The 27,553-nt window shown below is 36.8% G+C and overlaps 1 protein-coding gene across 1 annotated transcript in view; it reads right to left on the bottom strand.

Annotated features, from left to right (window-relative positions):
- The window catches only part of ROBO1 (roundabout guidance receptor 1), a 643,691-nt gene that overhangs the window by 214,329 nt on the left and 401,809 nt on the right, over positions 1 to 27,553 (bottom strand). The gene's annotated exons all lie outside the window — the stretch shown is intronic.

Genomic DNA, 27,553 nt, shown 5'->3' with positions numbered 1-27,553 from the left:
TACATTGTAGCAATCATTTTAAGCTCAGGAAGGAGCTGTCATGCTATAGCTACTTTTACATAAGCTTAAATTCTATATGAAGACAATTATAAATAAGGTAATGGAAAGCATGGGCAAGTTTTAGAAAGAGTAACAATACTCTTCTGTTCTATGTTGGCTTTGCTCCACTAATTGGCTGAATTGTGCAGGATTGCTGGGAAGATTAATTGAGGCTAATGAACTGAGGTGCCTGCAAAGGGCAGGAAAGGCCCAACTCTCCAAGGTTGGTCACAGGGGCTGCTTTCAAAGCAAAAGATATATACATATAACCCTAAGTTAGGAACAGGAAATTGTCACAAGCCACGACAACAACCAAATTCACATAACTCCATTCCTTATCTCTATGTGCTTTTCCAAACCTAAAACAATGTTGGCAAAAATAACAAAAAAATCTAAGCAAAACCAACCAACTCGCTCTAAAATTTAGTCATTTAGCTACCGGCCAGCTGAAGCTGTTCATCCATTTAGACCTATGAGATCTCCTCAGGTGATACATTAAATGCTGCTTGGGAGTCCTGGCTCAGGTGGCCTGGTTTCTGTGAGGACCGCAGCTCTGTGAGGAACATGTGCCACCTTCTCCAGAGCAGAGAGCCAGACTTCCCAAAAGCTCTCGTCAGCCCTGCAGGCTGAGGCTAAACAGCCTGCCTGAAGCTCTGCTAATCAATTAGCCCAGCTCCAGGCCAGCCCAGAAAGGGAATGGCTCAAAGGGAAGGGTGGGGAGCAGCAGGACAAAGCCATCTCTTGCACTGGGTGAGCTTTTCAAGTGTCTCCTTGCCTTGAGCATTGTTGTGCCTCCGAAGAGCCGCACTAATCAATGTTCCGGACTGCTTCAAACACAGAAGTACAGAGCTGGCTATTCACTGGTGATTTACTGCCAGGCCCAACACGCAGCCAGCACGAAACAAGCCGGCCTTTTGGAAGCTGCCACCAAGGGACAGGAGAAGGGGGACGTGGCACCTCCGTGTGACAGCCACGCAAGGGCAGCGTGGCGCGGGCCACCGCCCCGCAGAGCGTTTGGATCAGCAGAATTGTATAATTGCCGAGAATCCAGAAAATTAAAGCTCGCACAGTTATGAATGCTGCCATTATGTACACGTAATGTCCTAAGTGTCATTTGGAAGTGTCTGCAACTGAGGCTATAAATTAAGATATCCACACCTCCCTCTGAAGGCTGTGGATGTTTTAGAGCAGTGGGTCCTCACACCGAGGAAAATAAAACCAATTTTCCAAGTTTCTATGTCTCTAGATGTATTCTACAAGCTCTTTTCATTTAACCCTGAGAGAGAAGTTTCGAAAGCATCTTTCATTGACGAGGGAATTTCTATTTAAAACTTTAACCAAAACTATCTCAGTTGTCTCTGAAACCCTTTCTCTGGTCATATGCTTATATCCCAGAGCACACATGACAATGTAGTACCTTCTCAACAAATCCAGTCCTTTTAAAGATTACTCAAGAAGAGGGACTCTTCAAAGCACTTTGACCTCAAAGACTCTCAAATTTTAATTTCTTATTTTTCCTCATGAATGCTAGAAATAACAATTGCATATTTCTGTTATTACAGGGCAGTTAGCACTTTAATTTTCTGCTGAGATATATATATTTTTTAAAGCAAAAACACTACTACAGCACACCCCACATTTAGGATGCTCTTGCATAAGATACAAATTATTATAATGAGAACATAAAGAACATAAATGACATGGCAGAATTGTTAACGCGCATTCATTGCTCAAAGAAGAAATAATGAAAAGCTGTTTCAAGAAGAAGAAGGAAATCACTGCAATTCAAAATACAAAGACCATGACACCAGCCAAAGGTCAGAAGTTTAAAAGTGTGCCAAAAAAGCTCTGACACCAGCCCAAAATAGGCATGCTGCAAAGTGCCATCTGTGCAATGTATGTAAATGTAAATGTTTTTGTGATCTGTCTGAAAACTCAAAGGAAATATAACCACAGCCTGTGGACAATTTCACTTTGCTATTTCTAGGAAATTCAGATGTGGGATCTCTATTCAAGGAGTGAGTCCTCACACTGACTTGTATTTTGTTTTAAAGGATACAACTGCTCTGATAATTCTGCTCTGAAAACAACATACACAGAATCTTCAGTGCCTTTGTTGGCTGTTGGAAAAACACTGCAAAACCAGATGTAGCATTTGGCTGCACAGCATTAAATCTACTAATATTACACCAAATGGATCTGCCTCAGTGACTACTGAGTGTCCTTAAAATAAATTTACATTTTTTTAAAAGTACTCTTCCCAATTGCCACATAATTTGATCCAATGTTTTCAGCCAATAAAATACTCTGAGTTTTTGTATTTAGTCCTCACAATCTATTTGATTTCACAAAGCTTTAGGGACATACTTTATTATATATTCTAAATAAATATGGCTATTAAAAAATCCCGAAAACTTTTCTTAAAGCAACAGCAATAAATTTCATAGCCTAAAGAATTAATTCATGAATTTTCATACAAAATTCTCTTTAAAGATATTAAAAAAAGAAGAAACCTCTGAAACCTCCTCTGTGCTTTTTATTTCTAAGTTTTACTTGAAAAAACATTCTAAGTACACAAAAGTGTACATAAAGCATAATACACTGATTTTTTTAAATTGCACTGCAACTCTATTGACCGAGAGTCCTAAAATTACGACATTAACCTAAGCACTAAGTTTCAGTGCAATGGCTGGTTAGTGTAATATTGTACTTCAACTGACCTGAAGGTTTAAAATATTCCCCAAAGAAGGGACGTAGCTCAGAATTAAAGACCTAAGCAATTTAAATTTTATGGCATTTTTCTAAAATTACCCCAATTAAATATGAGAAAGTGAAAAAGTACGTCAAGGATTTGGCTACGAAAGTTACATCATAATTTATCAGTAAATCTTTATATATACACCTACATACATATATTCTTTTAAATACCTTAACCTTCTTGTCAGGGGAGGCATAAAACAAGGTATAGCAATTAAAAAAATAATAATAAACATGAGTTACACAAACTAGAAAAAATTATCTCCTTGGGGAACAGAAAATTTAGGTCTCACAAAGCCCTGGAAGAAAGGAGGGCTGTAATCATTATATTTGCAAATGATATGGAATCACAGAAAGTAAAAGCATTGAAGAACAGAAGCAGAGAAGCATTGATTCTGAAGAAATGTATGAACAAAATCAGGCATGTGGGTGGAATATATTCTGCACTGAGGTTAAAAAAACATATTCACTTTAACTATGAATTATAGGGGGAAAACTGGAATGAGCCTGGAAAATGTTCAACATATTCACAAGAAAAACCTGCATGAAGAAAAGAAGATTGGTGATTCCAGGAGGATTACAGACCTCAGGCAGCCATTAGTAAAATTATGAAGTATTCTAGATGAGGATTCATTAGCTACCAAAGTATTTGCTTGGTTCAAAGAGAGACTGGAAAGGACACAAGTGTAAGATTCTCTACTACAATTTAATGTACAAACTGGAATCATAATGAGACAAAATACAGAGAGGATTATTTGGGTCAATTTACAGTTGATGCAAATCTGGATAGAGTTACTCACTATGTTGTTTATTTAAATAATCCAGTTTTTGAATGATGGAAACACAAAGAAAAAGGGAAGAAAACCAGAACAAGTCTCAGGCCTATAATGTATAAAGTACACAGACTTTGAAATCAGCCATGAAGAATGTGTACTAGTTACTTCAGTGACAGCAGTCTGAGGGGAAAAAAGGCAAGAAGGAAAAGGATTATAAAGAGCCAAAAATCCATTGTTTAGCTAACTATGGAGCAATTTAAAAACAAGTGTCCTTTTCAAAACCAGATTACAGGATGAAGTATGAAAACAGAGGATAAAATTTACTCTTGTAATTCTTAGAAATCAAAGCTCCAGCCATAGGAAATCATGATAATTCTATCTAAGTTCTTCAAATAAAAAGATGTTTCCCTCACTTAACTATGTAACTTAGTCTATAGTTGTAGCCAGTTCTATAGCTCCCTGCAAGAATTCAGGGTGCAGGACTGGAAACTTAAGGCTGAAGCTTTGCATGCACACACTGTTTACTGATTTACTAGAAAAAACTCCTACAGCTAAATGCACATCAATGTTTCAGAGATACTTGAATAGGAGTGGTCTGGTTCAGTTTTAGACCAAGCAGGCCATGCCCACTGCATGGACCCCCAGTGAGAAACAGGGCAGTGAGTCAGTTGCCAGCTCATGGTCTCTTTAACAACAGTTTAATTAAAAACTTAAAATTATCCGTGGATAGTCTATGAAAGACTAGTCCTTGAGAAATCTGCATGGTTCATTATTGGCCATCACCCTTTACTGGGGGTGTCTTTACTACCCCAAAACTTTAAAGAACTGTGATTAAAGCCTCCCAGCTTCAGAACCATTATTAGTTCTTGAATCAATGTCAGTAATTCATAAAAGCTGCAACTCAGTCTTTATTACCTGGGCTGTCACAGGAGAAGAATTACAAAAGCTCTCACCGCAGGCACATGCTTCGGTCACAAAACAATTCAGATGATTTCACTGATACTACTCAGAGGAGTAAGAGTTACAGGAAGACTGCTAACCCTGCCTGTAAATCAAGACTACCATAACATTTCTATGTGTAAGAAGCATAGAAATAAATTAAGTAATAAAAAATAATCTTTCAAAAACAGAACAAGAGCAGCTACTGGCCTTGCCTCATATCCTGCCAGCGTAAAGAATTCCTGCTCACAAGCAAAACAGTCCATGTTGGAAGCAAGCAGAGGCCAGTGGGAATGTGAAAAGTATAAGGTTATTATTTCTAGACTTTCATTGCCAAAATGTGATCAGAGCTCCAGGAAGACACAGAAACCAGAAAACAAGGCAATTTCAATGTTAACGCCAGAAGTCCAGTTATGCACCGCTGTGGCTCTTGAAATTACATCAGTATTACCACATAAGCCTTCATAAAAGAGATAGATATTTAATTTTAGTACAAGAAAGATTGTTTCAGCAAGGTAGCCAGATCTCCAAAATGTACAGAATAAACTCAGGTATGTATCCAGAAAAAACCCCAACTAATTTATTTGCTGGTTAATAAATTGATGATTTTTTTTTCCCCTATCTGAACATTAGGAGAAAAATGCCTTGAAAAGTACATATTGGAATTCATTATTTTATTCTCAGTTCTAGTACGATTAGCAAAGATTTGGAGGGTGGGGAGGCAGACAGGTAGTACAGGGGGGAATTGTCCAAAGAATATCCTTAAAGAAACAGCAGTCTGGTCCACATACAGAGTTGGACTGTTTTAATAAATCAGTTAAACTTCACATGTTGACACGTTTTAATGGCTCTATCACTGACTTGTATATTTTAACATGTGTCCGTAAATACACAGAAATAAGCCAAGCTGACACAGGCAGTTTGAAACCAGTACAAATATTCAGCTGGGATACTAAAGTTATACAGTTAAGTCAGCTTCAAAACCTACTCTGAAAAGTAAACAAAGCTTAGCAAGTGCATATGCATGACTGTAAAACACTTATGAACGCACCATGAGTCCAACCAAATCCTAAATGTGAAAGAAGTCCAGCTAGGGTGCAGCTTCTACCAAAAAAAAAAAAAAAAAAAAAAAAAAAAAAAAAAAAAAAAAAAAAAAAAAAGGTTTTTGGTTTTGAGTAGATTTGGTATTTGAATAGAAAAACATTGATATGTGACATCCTAATTTCTTTAATTTGCTGTTAAAGGGGTACCAAAAAAAAAACCATTTCATATTCAAAGCAGCTATGCTAACAGGCCTTTGACAAAGTATCATTCCTAAATACACACAAAATAATTATGCAAAGTGACATTAACAGTAGGCCCCTGCATCTCCTGAACACTGTTCTACTTTACTGAATTCCCCTCAAATATCGATGGTTCTGGTATATATTTCTCATGATGTCTCCTGACTTCACATATAATCTTGCCATTTTTTTAATCTCAGAAGACAATGTTTCCTCCTCTTATCAGCTGGCTTGTAAGAGAAAATAAAAAATAATTAAAAACACACACAAAAAATTAAACAAAAACAAAATAACTTTATACAGATGGTTCCCGAGTTTGAAAATGTGACTTGCAAGGCCAACCAAATCATAAAACCTAGGTCTGACTGATCAAAGGAAAATTCCATTCACTTACTGCAATAAAGAGAAAACTATTTCCTTATCATTCAGTTTTCATAATTGCAATGGATATTTTCTTCTACAATATTCTCCCCTCCAATTATTGTTATATCATTGGAGTGGAAATCGCTTTCTGTATAAATCAGGATTTAAGGTAATGTCATAAATGTTTCTTTTAGTTTAATTGATGTGATGAAAACCTAATGTTGTAGATATTGTAGTACAGACATTGCAGCAGGATCCCCAGGACCCAGAGGCATCAAGTCAGCATGGAATCTCAGAAGTTCCCCTGACAGGAGGGAGCCAGAGATGTGTCAGGACTTGATGGCCATGAGAAGTGACAGTCATTTCTGCACGTCATGGAGAGCTGATCAACCAGCTCCACTTCGTTACAGCACAGCCTTGCAGTGGCATTCATTATCAGAACTGAAGGGAAGTCCTGCCCCGTGTTAAATACAGTACTTTGAAAAAGAAGAAATTTTAAGAATGCAGTAAAGACAAAAAAAAAAAAAATTTGTTAAAGGACTCAAATTTGAAAAGTTGTTTTCAAAACGATGGAACAGCATGTAAAAACTAACTAAAATTCAGCACAAACCAAAAATTTTGTTGAGGTGGAGGAAAACATTCTTGCACAGAAATTCTTTAAACCTGTAAAATGCTACTGGCTCCTGCCTTCTTATACGTAGGAGACACACAGAGCCATCATTTCTTCACCTGCTCCTTTGGTAAGTTAGACCACATCAAGTGTCTCCTGTAATAACTTTTGTGATAGCTCAACTTCCCCTCCGTGATGGCCATTTTCATGCTTGTTTTCTTTCTCTCTTTATGTCAGTTTTTCCCTCATCTGCATTGTCCTCCCCCCACACTGGTTTAATAATAAATAAAGAAAGAAATTCAGTAGTTGATGGTCATGTCCAAGGGAAAATGAATATGCTATTTGATTTGCTTATGAACATTTAAAAAACAGAACACAAAAAATACTTACTTTTTTTCTAGTCACTAGGCCAACCTTTATAGACTAAACACTTTTCCTATTAATTCATCTTTCACTAAAACATCTACCAAGATCAGGAAGAAATAGTAAATCAAGTTTCCAGAAAACCTTCAAAACATCAAAAAAGAGTCATTAAAAATTAAACACACCTACTAACTGTACCATGCTATAAATATTAAATTGGTCTAAATATAACATATTTATTGACACAAATTTTTAGAGCTGTATTTTTTTAAATCTAGTGAGAGTGCACATACTAGAACAGGATGTACTTAGCATTAAGCAACCCTATATCAGATCAAAGGATTTCAGAGCCATTTCTAGCCAGAGAATGACATTATTTATACTTCTGTCTCCACAGAGGATAAATCCATTTCTTGTTTGAAAAGGTTAGGCAATAAAGGGAGATTTATAAAACTAGTACAAATAATTGGTTTCCTTTTCCTTATCCCCTGTTGGCTGCAGTACTCATTGGATAACCTTAAACCTCCACCCAGTCTGAAGCAAAATATTTTTACCGCGATTTTACCACACTGTTTTCCTAAAATATCTACATAATTATCATTGTTTATACTGAAACAAACCCCTGTTTTAAAGGGAGGTACATCTACTAATATTTTTTCACAGTGTCCCAAAGTTCTCACATAAAACTGATTTTTCACAAAAACACCTGTACTATTTCGCTCCTCTATGGAAAACAACAGCTATAAATATTCAGGACACAAATTATGGGAAGATATTTCTAGTTTATAAACACAAATATTAATAATTTATTAAAAGAGAGTGAAATGCTGCAAAAATAAGAATGCAAATAATAACCTTAATAATGTCTGAAATCTCTTAAACTGATACTAGGTTTTATTATGGTTTATGTTATAGTTTGGTTCTTGGTTCACTAATAACAGTGTTAAGTCAATTAAAAAAGATAATAAAAATATTTAACATGTTAGATAGAGGTAGCCCTTTGGAAAAAAAACAAAAAAATAATGTTTGACATGCTCTGACAGTCATTAAGAAATTTTCCAAATAGCATTTGTTAATCAAGAGTTCCAAGACTTTACTGCATTTCACTCTTTGTCATTGATTTTATCACCAACAGGTATGATCTCTTTTTAAAAGCATGTCCAACTTGCTGATGACTATCACCAAGTATACTACAAGAATAAAACCACTGAAAATTCCTTCTAAATAAATATGAAGAGATGAGACTCTGAATGAAATCTTAGGTATCTTCCGTTCTGTTTATCCATAATGGAGGCAGAACAATGCCAGCAAAGAACAAGAATTCTTTTTCTTTGTAATTAAAAATAAAATCCAACTAAACCATAATTGTAGAGGAGGAATTTCTCAGCAAAATGGTTCAGTGCTGGTTTTCATGATCTCATTTAGCAATTTGATCCTGCTCAGCAGAAGACTTGGATACCTACTTATTAGGAAGTTTCACATACTTAAAACTTCTTGATTTCCAAGTGACAGAAGAATGAGCTTCAACACTTTGCCATATTACTACTTAAATATATGGTGTTTCACTGATGACAGGTTGCAAATTAATGCAAATTACTATAGGACTTAATGCAAAACTAACACCTAGGCACCAGAAATTAGGGAATATTTGCTTGAATTAATTTCACACAGGTCTTGAAGCAATAAATCAGGCACAATGGCTAGAGTGCAACTTTTTACCTAAAACAGACAAATTGAATAGAACAAAAGAATATTTGAACAGAAAAAAAGAGTATTTAACTTGCCTATAAATAAATGCAGTTTTTGAAGTCTTATTACTCTCTATTGGAAATACTCCATGAATATCCAGCCAAAGGAATGATGTAAAATCCACAGATGTTAGGAAGCAGAATGTCCCCTTAGTTTTCTCCACTAAATCTGTGAATAGCCAATTGCCTATAATACATATAAGGAATTGCAACAAGCTAACAATTGGTTAAACAAAATCTAGTCAGGCACAGTTGACATTAGGCTCAGACTCCTGAAAGCGAATGGCATTCTTCTAAAAAATGTTAAGAAGCAACTGTTGAGTTGGTCACAAGCACAAGACAGTCTTTGAACAATAATTATTTACTGCAGTGACTGTAACAAAATACATTTAACATGCAGAGGGAAAAATAATGAACAAGAATAAAGAGGTATACCTCAGAAATCAGAAAGCTTATTTTTGCAAAAAGAACATCAGGAGACAACTTAGAAAGGTAGCATCGTTGTACCTGACACAGACATGAAACGTTTGACACAGAACGATTCAGAGCTCTCATATTTTGGAAGTTTTAACCAAGTATGTGGGTATGCAAACAAAAATACCAGAGAGCACACTTGCTCTCTTCTTTCTCAAATAAGTTTTGTGGGTTTGCTTTGTTTCTACACCGCACTATATTCTGTAAACAGCTCCACAATGGTAATAGTCAGTGAGGGTGGAAAGGACCTCTCAAATCCTCCAGTTTAACCTTCCTGCACAAGCATGGTTAGCTAGCACAGGGTTCTCAGGTCAACTACATCTAGTCAGGTTTGTAGTATCACCACAGAGACTTGATGACCTCTCCTGTTTCCCCCTTTCAGTGAGTTCTTCTGGTCAGATGGAATTTTGTGTGATTTGTTTGCACCCACTGTCTCTTCTCCTGTCACTGGACACAGAGTTTGGCTTCCTCTTATTCATTCCTCTCCGTCAGGTATATTCAGACATGGATAACGATCCTCCTGAGCCTCCAGACCTAACCCCTTCTGAAACAGAACAGCTCTCCCACATTTTTAGTGATAACATTCCAACCTGAGCTCCACTTTCCAGCTGTCTGTCAGTAATAACTCCTACTGACCCTACCATTTGTCTGTATTATTGAAGCCTGTTCTCACTCATTCAGCTCTTCAATACTGGAAAATATCCACAGTGGCTTCCCAGTGCTATACAATTGTATTCCAATCCACTTTCTTCAAAGTAATATTAAGTCATCAAAACTGAACAAAACCTCCAAAACTGTAACCAGGGGCAACATATTACACAGTACTTGCAGTGTATTACACATGGGACCTGTTTCTGATATTATCTCTCCCTTGAAGAACTCCACCATTCAGACAGAAGCATGCAGCACAGTTGCTTGCTGTATGTTTAGTTTTGCTCAAATAAAAATTGATGAAATGGACCATTTTTAAAGTTAGAATCAAAACCATCAAACTTGATAGTAAAGCATCTTTTCTGAGCAAGATTATTAAGAATAAAAAAAAAATCCCTTTTTTCTTCTTTAATCCCATTTTAATTATCTTCCAGCTAATGGAAGTCTACTCCAAATGCTATTTTCTTCTATTGTGTTTCCTTTCAGTTATACTGCAGTGCTCATCTTGGCTAATAGATGTCTGCAAATCAACCAGGCTGTCTGTCTCTCCCAGTATCTACTCACCAGAAGGTATAGCCCAAAAGCTAATGAGCTGCTAAACATTGCTGCCATTGAAGAGAGATGTATTGTGAATTTGCAATTTTGCCAAACACTACACACATAACTGATGATTCCTGTCAGTAGCTGCAGGTGAGATCACGATTGACTCCAAGATAACAATTAAAATGGAATACATTAAGGAACTCGTTACGGACAGGAGGAGCATAAAGCTTGTCACTGACTAGGGCTTCATTTCTTTGATGCAGATACCTCATGAAAGCCTTAATCATTTGCCAGGTATTGTAGATGATCAGTCCATGTATAAAACTTATTTGGAATAGTCGATAGTTTTGTTTATTGCAGGTAAATCACTAATTTTATTTATTTTGGAATATTAAATCTCTTACATGCCCAGACAGAAGAATGGCTAAATCATTCAGAAGGAAAGTATTACCATACAGTCATTTCACTTATATAATTAAAGACCTTATTTACACACAAGAACTTGAATTCCACATTGAACTTTACTCCCATCTGTCGTAGTTCCCATTTTACTACAGAAGAGGAAAAGGCAATTCAGAACTAGATTCTCACCAAAGGGTTTTGATAAATGCACTCCTGTACTCCGTATACAAATCCTTGGTATTATTTCCTTTGAACACCAAAGCCCTTTCATGAATCTACATGTTCACTAAAACTTTCATGTCAGAAGAAGCTACACAGGGAGAACATGAAATTTCATCATTTTCAGGATGTGTTTTATCACTGTATTCATCACATCCTCAGGGGCCATCTCCCTAATCATCTGGACTGTTACAAGAAAGGGTCAGAGATGTTTATTTTTGTTCATTCATTTTAAATAAATAAATAAATACAATTTCAAAAATATCAGTTCACTCATGACCATTTCAAAATAATATTCACATTTACTTTGCTCTCTTTCAGCGAACCTGTCGAGAATGTCAGACTGCAGATTTCATTATGTTTTTCCAATTATAACTTTTTGTGCATCTTGAGTTCTGAGGTGCAGTGAATTTTACATAATGAAAAGAAAGCTACAACAGCACAAAGCTCAGGCCTCTTGGAAGGCTGCTAATTTAAATGAGAAATTAAAACAAGGCAGCAACAAAATCAGAAACATTCAAATCAGAGGTAAAAAATAAAGCAATAAATCAAGCCAACTTCAGAAATTTTCTATTTATAATGTATTTTTTTAACTCCTCACACCACAGCTGATTGATCTTGAAGTCTTAAAATTGTATTTCTTTATTACTATTATTATTTTTACTAGTTTGCTGTGCTTCATTAGATAAATTCCAAGCTTGACTTTTTGCACCTAACAAAGCATAAAAGACTAAATCTGTGAACCACTGCTTTCATTATACTCTCCCTTTTAAGGCCAAAATCCAGCTTTCAAGCAGCACTGAACATTATCTAAGTGCAGTGGCTCATGAAATACTGGACATTAAAATCAATCAGAGTTTATCCTGAGAGTCTAGACATAAAATAAGATGTTTCTCATGTAACTTTTAGAAATTAAATAGGAGAATTTTCATCACTGTAGCAGATCATGACTGTATGGGTGAAAAACACATGGACAGAAGAGTACAGATACTTTTCTGATTAGGGAATACCTGTTAAATGTGGATCTGTGAGCAGTAATCAGAAAGGGGGAAAAAAAGAGGAATTCTCCAAGGACACATATGATTAACAAGCTGGAACCAATTAAAGTCAAGGGAAATCCATTAGAACAGAAGTTCCTCAAAGTTCTGTTCATACCTCTCTGGGTGGCCATGTGCTCCCTAGGCATGTACATGCAAAAAACCTAATGTTTCAAACAACTAGTAATCTAAAAGCAATACTATAAAGCCAGCCTAGATAATACTCTATGCTGGAACTCTAATTGAGCATTGAGCAAAACTCTAATTTTGAAAAGCAAAAATCACTCTTTATTGACATGAACCAAAATTAAAAAAGCCATCCACAAACTGCAGTATTTCTAGTTATTAAATCAAATTTATATATTTTTTTCTTATTCCAAGGTGATTGCAATAAAGATATATATAAATAAAAATCTGTCTTTTGTAGTATCTTTAAAAGGTTAAAAATGCTGCAAAATTTTAACTTTTCAAAGCAATTTCATTTCATCTCCTCTATCACAGACTCTCTAGGTAATCATTGCATCCTAGCAATACCATCAAAACAACTTTTCCAACTCTTCTGCAAGGTACTACATGTGGCAGCTCAGAAAGACTTCAAAGTGGAGTCTTGACTGCTATGAAGGTTTCCAGCCCTAACATTAATACACTGCAATTTCTGCAGAATTTCTGGATTGGGCTGTCTAATCTTCATTGGAAATTCAAGCCTCAACAGCACTCTACTACAGTACAACTGCACAAAGCTCATGCTCCTCTTCTGGACAGAACCTTTCTGCTGGTGCTTCAAATCTGGGGTGGGTTTTTCCCTCCAAGTTTGTTACATTCATTTTTATTAGGAGTCAAAACCAATTTTTACAAAACAATGTCCAGTCATAAGCGTGTTTTTTTAAATAACAAGCAGCACCACTAGTGGTCCATTCAGATAAAGACATTAATTTAATTTTAGCTGGGGATAAATAATAAAGTGTCCAAACAGAAGCCTCCCTCAAACTCTGCAGTCACTGCATCCCCTCACATCACCCAGTCTCGTCCATCCTTTAGCAGGTGTTCCTTTTTCCCTTTCTTCCACCAGGACTGATCTCACAGACATGGATTTAAAGACCACATCTGTGATGGCAATTCTTAGAGCTTCCCGCTACTCCTTTCCCATCCAGCTGTGTTCCTTACAGCAGCTCGGCGTTACCCGAGCTCGTCTGGGGCTCCAACCACAAGTGGGGTGTGATGAAATCATCAGAGGCTGGCTCATTTTATCAATTAACTGAACACAGCCCCATGCAGAGACAGGCAAATGTGGCTCCCACTGGCCAGGGCCCAGAAGCAGAGGCAGAGAGAGTTCCATGGAAGCTGTGCCTGCTGCTTTTCATGGAGCAGCAATACCTGGTTACCCCAGAGCCTAGACAGTTGCTAAATATTTAAGAGAAAAAACAGCTGCGAGTAATAAAGCTCTCCTTAGAAAGAAGGAAAAAAACCCCAAAACATCATACTCATGCTGGGAACCAAATTAGTGTGTTCAGAAAGGAGAAATTACACATAGCTGAACGTCAAGCAATATGGCTGGAAGTGAATACAAGTGAAGTTACAAAATAATTTTCTCTTTTCCATATGACCATTCAGATTCTCCTGAACTAAATGAAAGAGGGTTGACTCTCACCCCTTCCTTCAGTATGGAACTTAATCAGACATTTACAACAAAAAACCTATATAAATTGAAGATTTTTATCTGCCATCTGCTGATAAATATCACAGCAATGCATGCAAAGAGGTCAGAAAGCCAAGACGAACACAGCTCTATTACTAGAAATATTAAATCACCAAGCTTATACACAGGTAGTCTGACACTCCCCCCCTTTGGAAATCAAACAGAAGTAGATCAAGGGTTAATACACACTTGGTATTGTTGTAACAAGCAGGATATCAGCTGGTAGGTGAGAGCACACAGAAAGGCAGCACTGACGCCCAAGGAAAATACCAGCTGTCTCTGCTCAGAGAAGACAGATCACCACCTGTCCCCGTTATCTTCCACACACAATACGAGGCACACTGGCCATTTTAACAGGGATAACTGTACCCATATGCTGTTTAATTTTGAACTGCACTCTCCTTCCTTGTAAATATTCTTGATGGATCAGTCTAAATTGTAGATTAGCTCAGTGGTGATGTTTAGCTAGAGGCTGAACTTCACACTTCAGTTCCCTGAAGCCTTAACATACAGTGTGCTGTGTTAGCATCACCACTTCAGGCAAACAACAGAAAGCAAACACATATGCACATGTTTGTGCACACATATAAACACACAAAGACAGGCAAAGAATCTTAAAAAATATTAAGATTTTAAAGATTCTTCCAGAAAGTATTGTTTTAAGCCACATCCTGGCAAAAGAGCTTTGTTTTATATATTGTGAGAAGCCCTGCTTACGTTTTAAGCAATACATGAAATAGTGGTGTTACAAAATCATAAATACTGATGTAGATTTCAAAACAAGAAAAAAAAAGACCAAAAAGAAACAGTTTTCCCACAATCTGTACAATTAGGTAAAAAATACATCTCTTCCACTAAGTTTTAAAATTGCATTTTTGAGAGAAACATATAAAGAGCACTTCTTTTTTTAAAAAAGCTAATAACTAGAATCTCATCAACAACTGCCTGTTGGTTTGGACACTTGATTCTTGCAAGTTATTATGTTTTTATTTTTGAAATGTGGCTCTGAATAATACCTTTATGACACAAATCTGAGTTTATAAAGAAATAAGAACAAAATAACCATCTACAGTGTAACATGGCCATCTGCACAATCACAGCTCTGAAAAAAAAAAAAAAAAAAAATCAGACTCAACCCAAATCCTCAGATCCCATAGGATCAGCAAACTTTTAGTAGAGTATTCGAGTATTCTGGCTCTTCTTTTTATTCTCTTTCAGCCATTCTGTGTGTTGAAGCCACACCAAAAAAACCCCAAACAAACAAAAGCCACACCAAAAACCCACCAAACAAACAAATGAAAAAAAAAAATCCAAGAAAAAAATGCACTTCAGAATTGCTGGCATGGAAGACAGCTGGTTGCTGTCCGTCAGCCAGATGTCAGTGGCGAAAAGCTGCATCACTTGCAGGGAATAGCAATGGTGTCTGACTAGGAGGCAGGAAGACATCAACGAGCAGTGGGATGAAGGACCTTGAATTCTGAGTGCCTCTGAAGCTTCAGAGATTTGCAGAGCTCTCTAGTCTTGCTCAATCCCTGTGAATACTTCACCCCAGCAGCTGCTCAGATGTTTGAATAGATTTTTGTAAAAAATGTTGAAATAATTAATTTGTATAAAGCTCTTGCATCATGGTCTAGGCTGCTAGTTATTGCAGGGCTCTGAGACAATGCACTGTGGTTTTGACCCAGAATCAAGTATTCACTTATGCTGCTTTTATTTTTAAAAAAACTTAAAGACTCAAAGACATGAAAGATTCACACTGAAAGCAAAGGCTCATCGATTTCCTCTGGTCACTCATTCCTTCAACTCACTCTGTTCCATCAGGCGTGAAATTCGTGATAGTTGAAAAGAAACTTAACACCACATGCATCTCCATGTTTTTGCTAAAAGACCAAAACACATTAAAAGTTCACCACTAGTCTTTTCAGCATTTCAAAGCTCTCAATTTTTCAAACTAAAATTTCAGCACATGTTATGTTAATTCACAGTAAATATTTTAACTCCTTCCATGTCAGCACTTTACTTGATATTAAGTTGCTGAGCAAACACACACACATACACACAAAAAAAAAAAAAAAAAAAAAAAAAAAAAAAAAAAAAAAAAAAAAAAAAAATCCCAGCCAAAAATCCAAAAGCCTACAGAACAAAATTATTTTCAACCGTGACATATGATTTCTTATTAGAAATTCACAGGCTAGAAAACACATAATTTTTATAAAATTAAACAAAGGAAACTTTCAATTTTTAAACATGATGCAAGAGATGCACAATTTATTGGTAAATTGTCTAAAGATATCTACTCATTTAATTAGCTCTCACTTCACTGAAGCTGGTAAAAATTTATTTTAGTCTGAGCTGAAGCAAGGCAGGGTTTTTCCTGCGCTGATCAACCGAGCAACTATGTTGCCTTTAACAAAGACTCAAATGCTCTAAAGATGTGTGTCCTTAAATATAAATGAATTTACCTTGTTAAATTTGTTCTCCTGTCTCATAAGGGAGGTATACAACCCTTACATTTTTAAAACAAAACTTGTAAATCTACCAAAAAAGTATTTATATCTGACGTTCAGACTCATCATTCATTTATATTCTATCTACAGAAAAACTAAGTTGACCATTAATAAGTTTATATTGTTTCACAGGTTTCATGCGTGTTTATTCCCTATAGAACAGTCCTATTAATTTGACCTAAACCCCTGCAGTGGGATGCAACAACATTATACTAAACAGTAAGTACAGTAAACAGAGATTTATTCAGATAGTTACTACACCACGTATGTTTTTCTACAGTTGGTCCAAACAAACTCTTTCCACATGGTTTTATTGAAAAGAATTGACAAATTCTTTTTAGTTTGTGAACTTTGAGAGAATAAATCTTCCATGCAGTGAAAATTTGATTGCTGCAGCTTGATTATATTTTTGTTTCAAGTAACCAAACACAGTTGTGTAGCCCAGCCAAGAAACACTGGCCCCTATGAAATGTTATTACTTGAGGTTAATAACAGGTGAAAATAAGGAACATCAGCAGGTGGAATTCTAAAAGTTCAGCTGATCATTAGGCTAAAGTCAAACAAGAAAATGCACCCATAGGCATAAATACTGTATAGAGAGAAGTCACCAAAAAGATGACAGAATCTGAAGGAATATTATTTTTTCATACCTTTACCAAATACATGCTTATAGTCTGGCAGCAATATGCCACAATCCTCCCTGCTTTTATCAGTATTTTTCTGTGAGAAATGCCTGGAATTCAATCCCTATATTACACTGGTAATTAAGGAAGAATACTGCATGCACATCTAGGATCCTTATTTATGAAAGAATGCTGAAGAAGTGCAGTATGTGAAGAAGTACTGCAAAAATAAACCCTCAGAAAAATCAATCAAGTCCCCACAAAAGTCACCCTGCCAGAAGTCAGAATTTCATCCAGTCTCCTCAGAAAGAAGACTGAGGGAGCAATGACCTAGTTCCAGTCATGGAAAGATGCTGGATATGAAATGGTTCTTCTGACTTGGAGAAAGCATAAAAGTAAAATGTTAAATAGCCTGGAATTGAAATCTGAGAAAGATATACAGGAGGACAATTTATAAGTTTTACACAGAAAGAGATTAATCTAAGGGACGTGACAGCATATAAATGTGTTCTGGTTGTCCCAGGCACATAGGTTTTTTTTCTTTCTAAAACTGTTTGAGTACAACACAAGTATAAATTCAGTGGAGTACATGTTGTGATTCCTGGGGTGTCCTGTGCAGGGCCAGGAGCTGGACTTCATGGATCCTTGTGGTTCCCTTTCAGCTCAGGATAGCCTATGATTCCATGCAACTCTTGACAGCAAGATGAGATTCCCACTTCACCTGCTTATTCACACTCCTTTACCAGGAGCTCTCCTCCCTGAAAAATACCTGTTAAAAATGTTAGCCTAAATATAGGCTAAGTATCAACTAGCACATAGACTTTTTCTAACTATGTTGTGTCAAAACAATTCTGTGCAGTTTACGTTGCATAATTCAACTCAGATTTTCTCAACCTCAAAAGAGGTTGCCGTGATGGTGGCTGCAGATGCAGTCAGGCTGCCTCCAAGCAGGGATGTAATAATGATAGGGAAGGATAGAGGCAAAAAGCTGGGACCAAAACCTCTTAACTTGGCTAAGCAGTAGCCATAAGAGCACATCTGACCTAATTTGACAAAAAAGCAGTTCATGTCACATCAGCCAGCTCCCCACCTCTGTGGGGCTGCATATACAGAGGACAAGGATGAGGTTATCCTCCACTCCCCCCTTTCTGAGCCACACAGTAACGAGCAATTGCAGGATGGCGATAAGGCAGCCTAATACTTCAGCAGCTGCAATCCAGAGAAGTGAACTCCACAGCACTGGAATTGCATTCAAAATAGCCTGTGCTGGCTGTGCATTTCTACATGTAAGAAATCCCTTTTTGTTTTTTTATTCCTTGAAAAGACTTAGAAAGAATAAACCTCTTAAAAGGAATAGTCTGCTTCTGCTGCTGTTCTTTTTTGAGCCTATATAAACTCTCAAATATTTAATTACCTATTATATCTTGCAGCTATTAGATAGATTACACCAGGTTTATATGTTGTGATTGAGATAGAGCAAGCCAGAGCAGTTATAGCCAGTCCCTTTACCACTAAGTTTTCTCTTCAGGCTTAACAAAGTACACTCCCTACCCTCTCTTTCAACATGTTCAGTTCTAGTCTAGGCTGTAAGCTCTATTTGATCCTGGGAATGCTGGATTTCATTCTATGGTCAGTACAGAAAAGGGTGAAAACCAAGCAAATTTTCTTAATGCCTTCTTGACTTGCTCAGTATCTATATCTATAAACTGAAGAGGGGGAAAGGGGGTGGTGGTGAGTGTTTGACATATTAATTAATAGTCTTCTAGAAGGAACAATAAAAACAAAAAAAAAAAAATTAGAATACAGTTATTCAATTTATATTTTCTTACAGATAAGAAGAGAATTAACAGCTCTGTCAATATATCATAATATGAACACAATGAAGTAAATATAAATAAGCCAACCAAAGACATGATAACCAGAATAGGGGTGGTGATTTTTTTCCTTATAATATGTGACTTCTGAAACTCTGGGAAAGGTTATATACCATAGATTTGCAAAAATTCATACAGAAAATTAAGTATTTTCTCCTGTTGCTTGGTGTAATATGGGCTGAACAAAAATATATTTGTAAGTGGTTTATACTTTTGTCTACTTCATTTCTTTGAAATACTCATTATACATTTTTAACCAAAAATTAATATATTTTTAAAGAATCTCATTTAATTAGCAGAAAACGTAAGGCAATCTCACACTGCATTTACCAGAACTCTCATTTTTTCACACATGACTGTGTGCATAAAAACAAAAATCCACTAAAAAAAAGTCTGGAAGAGTATAGCTCTAAAAAGACCTGCTGGATCAATATTGACTTTATTGGTGCATCTCTTGATTTTCCCCATAATAAAGACAGTGGTGAAGTTATGAGGAACAGCTAAGAGAGTCACTTTACTGCATCAGATTAATGACAAGCTGAAATCTATTACTTTCCCTTATAAACTCAGGCATAGTTTGGCACTGACATTATTTTGAACTCTTTCCATATGATTAAAAGCTGACAGGCTTTTAGGAAGGGAGCCTGGACAATGCATTCTCCAGAGAGAGCTTCCAAGCATAGTGATTCTGAGGCCACTAAGGATACATATTTGAACACATTATTAGAAGTACTTCTATGTTTATTTTTAACAACTATTCTTAATAAACAAACCTTGCTGCAAAAGACCTTAATGCATACTAGAAAACAGATTATTCAATGATGTTCAAAGACTATAAACATGCAAGGCCACATCACACCAACTCAAATTAATCATCTTCTCTAGCTGTCGGTAGAAAGAGACAATGCACAACCAACCTCATTAGACACCTCAGTGAGAGCATATTTCAAATATAAAGCAAACTAAACTAAAATTTGTACTACTGGTGCACAAATCAAAGAGCAGACCAGTGCTGACCACTCTGAAAACACAGACTGCAAAGCATCTAGGATGTTTGTGCAAATCATCTAAAATGGAAAATATCTCCATTACTTGGCTTGTTAAATGCCGACTGATGTGATCAAAAATTACACTAAGCTTGCCGAAGTCAAGTAGGCAAGGTGAGTAAGTGAGCATTGTCCCGCCAGCAGGTGTTATCTGCTGCTTCAGGAAACTGTCAACATGTCACCTAATAGAGAGGGTTACAGCCCACCTGGAGTAACAAACAGCCCAGAGATCGAATACAACATTGCCTCTGTAATTAGTATTATCCTATATTCATAGGATATATGAATATATCCTACATTCATAGGCTATGAATGTGCAGAAGTTTGATCGAACTTTGCTGTAGACACAGCCTTCCTCCTCAAGTAATTTATTTTTCTTTTGCTAATACTCCATATCAATCCAAGGTATACTTTGTAGACTTTGTACCAGTCTATTTATATGGACTAAATTAATGTAGATCACTTCATGGAGTGATAAACCCCAGCTAGGGGAACAAAAATATGTAAAGAAAGAAAAATAGCAAATAAAAGTGAACCTTAAGGACAGACAAGTTTCTCAAGATAACTAGGTCTTCAAAAGATAAATGAAAAATAGTAGTAATAATAGAGATTAACAGCTCCTTTACTGGAAATGTGCCTAAGGCTGAGGTAAAAGCTAAATACAGGTTCCATGAATAAAAGCCAAATATTCTCCCCATCATTAAAATAAATTAAAATCTGTTCACATTAAAGTTTCCCATTTTTAACTAAAGAGGAAAAAACCCCAGGCTATTTCTGTATCCTGCTTACCAGAAAATTATTAAATAAATGAGAACTTATTGGATTTAAAATTTACTTTCTCTCCACTCACTAACAAAAGAGCATGTTTGTATCACCTAATGACTAAACACAAATCAGTTTTGTCCTCACGTACAGCCTTTTTCTACTCCATGTTGAACTAGAATCCAGGTATTTTGAACAGCAAGATTCCCTGCCTCCTTACATTTATCATAACATCTATGCTGAAATGGCAGCTAAAGAAAAATTCACATTACACTCCCTCCAATATCTGCCTGTGCATTAGAAGCATTTGATGCAGAACTGCAGGGATTTGGCCTCTGCTGCACTAATGAACAAGTTTAGGTGCACACAGTCACACCATAAAGCCAACTTTCCCCAGGACATACACAGTACATCCCACAGAGACTTTTATTGGCTAACAAGTCTTATTTCACACCACCACTAATCCTTTCCCCAGAACAAAGCTGCAAGAGAAACAGTAATTCTCTACCCAGGAACCTTTTATTATGAATTAGCTCCAAATTATCATGACTACTATTTTTCTAAACAAAATGGTAAAGCACGCTCCAAAAGCATTTGTGAAACTTGACCATCCTAACAACCAGCACTGAAATTGCATGCTAAACAATATTTAGGAAAAAAATTATTACATTACCAAAATAAAACATCCTACCTTATATCCATGGCTGTCACAAAGAAACAATTACCTTCCCATCACCATAAAGCTGCTTCTCCCCACTGTAACAAAGCACAGCATCTGCCAGCATTAACTTTACTTCAATCCATAAAAAGGGAGAGGGCTTTAAGGCAGTACTTTCCAACATATTTTGAAAAAAATCCTCTTTCATAAACAGTGCTTCTTTCCCTCTAATGAGAACCTAGTGTAGCACAATTCCTTCCCAAGTCTTGTTGTAGAGGTTCTCTTATTTCCACACAAAACTTGAAGTTCCTCAAAAAGGTGAAATCTGTACCATTTCCCAATCAGTGCCTTAAAAATAAAGCTGCAAAGCCTGCCATAACTTTTTACAGTGGCCATATTACTTCTTTTATAGATTATACAGTAAATCTAAGATACGAGAAAAAAAATGCACAGGCCCATAAAAGACCTTTATTGCATGCAGTAATTGAAAATGCATTTTGTATTTTATTTTTTAAGATAGAATTTCTCTGTTATTAAATTTACAGAATTTTGAACAAGATGCCTGAATAAATTTCTGCAGAATTTTTATTTCAAGATATGCACATATCTAATGCACACATAAAACATATATAATGCACACACACATGCTTAATTAAACAAGTTAAACCATAATGCTAGTATACATTTAATTTAGAGACCAAAAGTATGCTATATAAAAAGTTAAAATTTTATTACTTCAAGCAATTGGATCTATATGAACACCAACATATCTTAATGTTCCCTGCAAGTTGTTTCCCTTGTAATTAAAAAAAGTAATGCCATGTGCTCCAAAGTATGATGCTCTGCTAGGCATATAGGAGAGCCTACCTGTGATTTTTCATTCCCACTACGCACATATATTTCAGATTCAGTTTAAACTCATCAACCAGAAGAATCTCCAATACATCTACAGTGGGAACAATTAGATGAAAATAATCATCAGGCATTAGGCACACTAAGCCATGTATCTCAACAAATCATCTTAGCCAAACTAATACCCTCCAAGAGAAGTAATTATTAGCTCTCCAAATCATTTACATAGAAAGACAGAAACCCAAATAATGAAAAGTCAAGAATCAAGAGATCATTACTCTTAACGTACCCTCCCTGTACTTTAGGTCTCAGCCACAAGCCAGTGCTGAACTTAGAGCCAGCACCACACATCATCAGGAACAATAACCTGTTCACTTTCATAGGGGCAGAAGTCACCAAATTCCAGAGGGGCTGTCAACACAGTTTCAAAAAATAAAAATCTTTGGAAATAACAGATGTACAAAATTTTACCTAGCTTGGACAAACCCATTAAAGGACAAACCCTTGGCTCCTTGTAGGTAACGATCCTATTTCCAGGCCTGCCGTGTTAGTGGCCTTTCCTTCCCACCCTAAACCCTCTGGACAGCTTCAGAAGCCTTTGCTCCCAAGTTAAGCCTCTGCAGCTGCCCCAACCCCACATTCCAAAGAATACCAAAACCCTGAGATCCAGAAGAGAAGACATAAGATGGCTGAATAAGGACTAAAACTGCAGGTATAACAAACAGCATTGTCAGAAAACAGCTACAGTTGTAAGAGCCCCAAGAAAAAGCGGAAGAGGGGAGAAAAGTGAGGAGGTATGAAGCCCTGAGGGACTGGCACCTTCTGCCACTGGGCAAGACTCTTTGTTTTCTTACAAGATCCCAGCTTGATATGATGAAGCTGAGTGCCCACAGGCTGATGAATTAAAAAAAAAACAAAAAACTTTACCTGCTTTGTGCTGTGCACGTATCAGGACAATTTCAAACTAAATCTGCTGAGCAAGACTAGTGCATAGCCAGCTCCTTTCAACTGTTTCCTGCTCTTTTGGTGGTCTATGGCTTTTACAAGATGCCATCAAGATGAATTACAGACAGAGACAGTAACTAAAGTCTGGTGAATAGTTAATGCCTTTGGATGTAGACCACAGACCAATTCAAACTTTCTGCTCTCCTCTTTAACTCTAAAGATACCACACAGAGCTTCATGCAGTCTCATGTATCAGTTCATTTCAATACAGGAATACCTCAATGAAACATTTAAAAAACTAAACAAACACAAACCCAAAAACTTTAAAATACACATTTCCTCATTTCAGTACATGACCAAAGGAAATAACATTTCCAATGAAAGAAAAGCTTATTAGAAGCTACCACTTTTCCAACAATGCTTCTCAAGCTCTCTTCTGCCTCTTCTGCATTGCTTGAATTCACTAAAGAATAGCAGTATTTCTTCAAGACACTAATGTTTCTTCGGAAGCCTGAATAGTCTGAACAGCAAAGTGTACACTTGAATTCTCATCCTGTGACTTACTTCCCTTACTGTAATCTTAATTGAAGAATAAATAACAGTACTGAAATAAACTCTGGTGTTGATTTAACTTCCCAGAGCAGTATGAAAGCTTATGTACAGCAAAACAAGCAGTGTTTTACCTACTGATATACTTCATAGGCACAGAACTGTTAATACCTTTTTCAATCGGTAGCTCTGGTCAGGGTAGTACACATATATATAGTTTAATGGAGACAGAATCCCTGCATCTACAGTCAAGGAATTACAGTCCTCATTGGCATTTCTATACTCTATGACTTGTAGGCTCAGGTTAACTCTGTACATTTGCATTAATAAAACTACACTAGGTTAAGCAGAAGTCTCATGCACCCCAAGCTTTTGAAATCTGGAATAATCTGTGCAACTTCTCTGAGCCTGTTCCAACTTCCCAGTGTCCTTTTGTGTGCACGAGTGGATTCAGCATTCCAGTAATCATCTCACTAATGAGTCACCTGTACCTTATCTCTGTACTTGTATTTCACAGCTCAATTAAAAATCTTAGACGATCTAATGTGATTCCAGGTCCTGTTAAGCATCACTCCCTTAACAGACTATGGTCCCACAATGCAAACTTCTGAACATATACCTTTCACGTTCAGACATTCAGATGTGGCATTTCAATGCAAGCATATACTTGCCAGGCCATTCAGTTCAATTATGGAGAGTGGACTTAGCTTTACCACTACTGGTTTTATCTAGGTTTTTTATCTTGTTTATCTTACTTGTCTTATGTGCAAATCCTGCAAATAGTGACTGATGATTATTGGGTAAATGCATTTGGAACTATGCACATCTACTCTTTCCACCTCTATCTACCAACCCAATGGGTCTGTGTATGTGTGTTTAAGGGAAAGGGTCACTGCTTGACTCTTTCCACAAAGTAGTCAGGTAATTTGAACAAAAGTAAGTCAATTTTTTACCATTAATTTACACTGCTCTTCTATGGACAAGCTCTACTCACGCTCATCTAATCCCCAAGGAAGACTGGTTTAAATCAGGGGTTTGTCATAATTGAAGTCAGGAAAAAAATTAAACTTACTTTCTTCTTTCCAGTAACAAAATATTTAAATGATGACAGCACATTGAAGGAGCAAAACCAGGGACTGTAACTGCTAATTACTGCTCCCATTTTCTACCCTTCTAACTTTGAAGTTCTGCAACTATTCCATGACATAGAGCAGAAATATGCATGAGTTGCAATTCTCCCTCTACAACAGGGATAACTAATTGACAGCCTGAAGGATGAATCCAGCTCTGCGAGATGGTTTTTCTTGGATCCCATGATGGCCTAGAGCAAAGACTGCATAAAGACTGTTTAGCACTACTGTGCTAAACAATTTGCTTAGCCCACAGGAGAGCGGGAAAGAGAAAGGGAATGAGGAGAAGTAGGCTGTGGGAGGAACAAAAGGACGTGGGTCATGGCTGAGGGGCTAGAATGGAAGTGCAACAGTTTCAGCACTTCCCCACCTTCTCAAGTTGCCTGTCCAGAGAGCAGCTTGTGTGGGGCAGAGCTGGAGCAAGTTGGGTCCTTCAGAGCATCTGCCCCAAACTGGGCTAAGCCAGAGGAGGAACCACAACCAGACCAGGCTCTCAAGCTCACACACCTTTTGTGATGAGCTCTTCAGAGATAGTTTTGCTGGATCTACTAGATAATCAGGAAGGACTGTGAGTAAACTGGTGCCCCAAGAACCCCTACAACAAACAGAGAGGAGAAGGCAGCACCAGTCCTGCATGGGGACTACAATCTCTCCAAAAGGAGGTCACGCTGCTGGAGCAGATAGTCTGGAAGTTCCTGGCCTGCACACAAATGTTTAAATACCTCTATCACAGAACCACAGCATAAACCAGGTTGGAAAAGACTTCTGAGATCATTAAGTCCAACCTGTGACCTAACATTACCTTATCAGCTAAACCATGCCACTGAGTGCCTCATTGAGTCCATGTAAAAGTAAAGGGTCTGAATTTGGATTTAGACACCCGTCCTTGAGCATCAGTGAAATTAAAACCAATGACTCTCATCTGCTCCTGCAGGAGCAGTCCTAAGCTCAGCAGGAACACAGTAAACTGAAAGAAGAAAAACAAGTGTCCCCGTTCCCAGCCTCTTCTATAGCACCTACATATTTCATTTTTTGGCCTTTGCTGTCTGGGCAGCAGAGGGTTAAAGACTCAATCATCTTGATATATTCATCTGAGCCATGAGCAGCTGGCAGGGAGAAAACAAAAAAATAAGGAGGCCCATAGCCATAGGGAATCAGCAATACAGGCTCTAGAGGAATAAATCCAGGAAAATGGAAAATTACAAGTTAGAGAACTCATTTTTTATCCCAGCACCACCCAAAAGGGGTAATTTTTGGAACATTTCAAAGGGTTTCCAAAGTTATTTGTAGTTAGTGCTAAAAATTACTATGAAACATTTCAATTAGTCCTTAAAACACAGCAATGAAGAGCAGTCTTGTGAGGAACAAACAGAACTGCAAGAGAGCTCCCAATCTCTCCAGAGCGGACAGATTTTTTTGTGACTGTCTGAAATAAAAGATTTAATTTCTTCCTGCCTCAGATTTTCTGTCTAGAAAACAGCAACAGTAAGACCACCTTCATTCCCAAATATGGGCATATTTAAATATTATAAAATGCCTTTAAGAACTTCTTTTGAAACATCTACTTACAAATAGAGGAGAGAGGACTTTTCATGGTATTCTTGCAAAAGGGAAACAAGGCTAAGGTGCTGGAATAGAAGTATCCCTTGATTCTCTTTCTTCTGTATAGAGACAAAATTTACTGAAGTGAGCTAACCTTTATGATTTTGTTTTCTACTTTGGGAAAAAAATTGTGACTGTTTTGGGGTATAAAAACCTAATTACTTCATTTACCAAGTTAAAATGAAATAGTTTGCAATGCTTACCATTACTCCTTTTATTAATATCAAAGGATTGGTTCATCCCTTTCAGAGTGGAAGTGCTAAATACTGAGATTTTTAGTATATTTTACTAGCTATTTCCATGATGGCAGTTTCGAATACTTCAGCAGCCACTTCTTCAGCAATTATTACTACAAGTCTAATACACGTTATTTTATGTATAAACTTTGCTATCATACGATGTATCTTGCCAAAAATGCTGCTTGATGTCTACTTATGAAAGGACAGACCTTTACACTGGATTTTATGTTTATTCAGAAAGTGAAACATAGGTAAGTTTTCATATACTTTGAGGAAACTTCATCTATTAAGAAACCAAAATCATAGGTATTACAAAGACCAGTCTAGAAGACACCACTTTAAAAAAAAATCCCAGTAAAGTTACTTTATCAGTGGAGCCTCTTCTGTTTTAAAAGCGCACCACACACTACATCAAAGAAATAATTCCGCTAATAAAACTGGAGCCATACAAATTCTCTTCAGATAAAGATGTCTACAAGGAGAGACTTGCTAGTGGTCTGATGAAAAATTTAAGAACAGCATGGTATTCAAGGAATCTGCTTAATTACTGCCATCTTACTCTTGCAGAATTTTTTGTCTATGTATTCTGTATACTTTCAAGTGAAAAAAAAAATCATTCATGTCTTTTAACATCAGAGAAAAGCCTGCAGGTTTTTTACCAAACAATCTATCAGAAGTATTATTGTTGAGTAAGGATAAGTCATTGAGCTGAAAACCAGACTTTTAACACTAACAGTTTCTGCCAGGAAAGCATTTGCTAACAGGAATTGAGGAACAAAAGCAACCAAAAATGCCTTTGCATCTGGAAATGGTTACCAAAATGGCAACTATGTATAAAGTAGCCCAGTCACACAACCCTAAGACTC

This window comes from Anomalospiza imberbis, chromosome 2, assembly GCF_031753505.1.
Source record: "Anomalospiza imberbis isolate Cuckoo-Finch-1a 21T00152 chromosome 2, ASM3175350v1, whole genome shotgun sequence".
Lineage (NCBI taxonomy): Eukaryota > Metazoa > Chordata > Aves > Passeriformes > Viduidae > Anomalospiza > Anomalospiza imberbis.
This window is presented reverse-complemented; position numbering and strand designations above follow the sequence as displayed.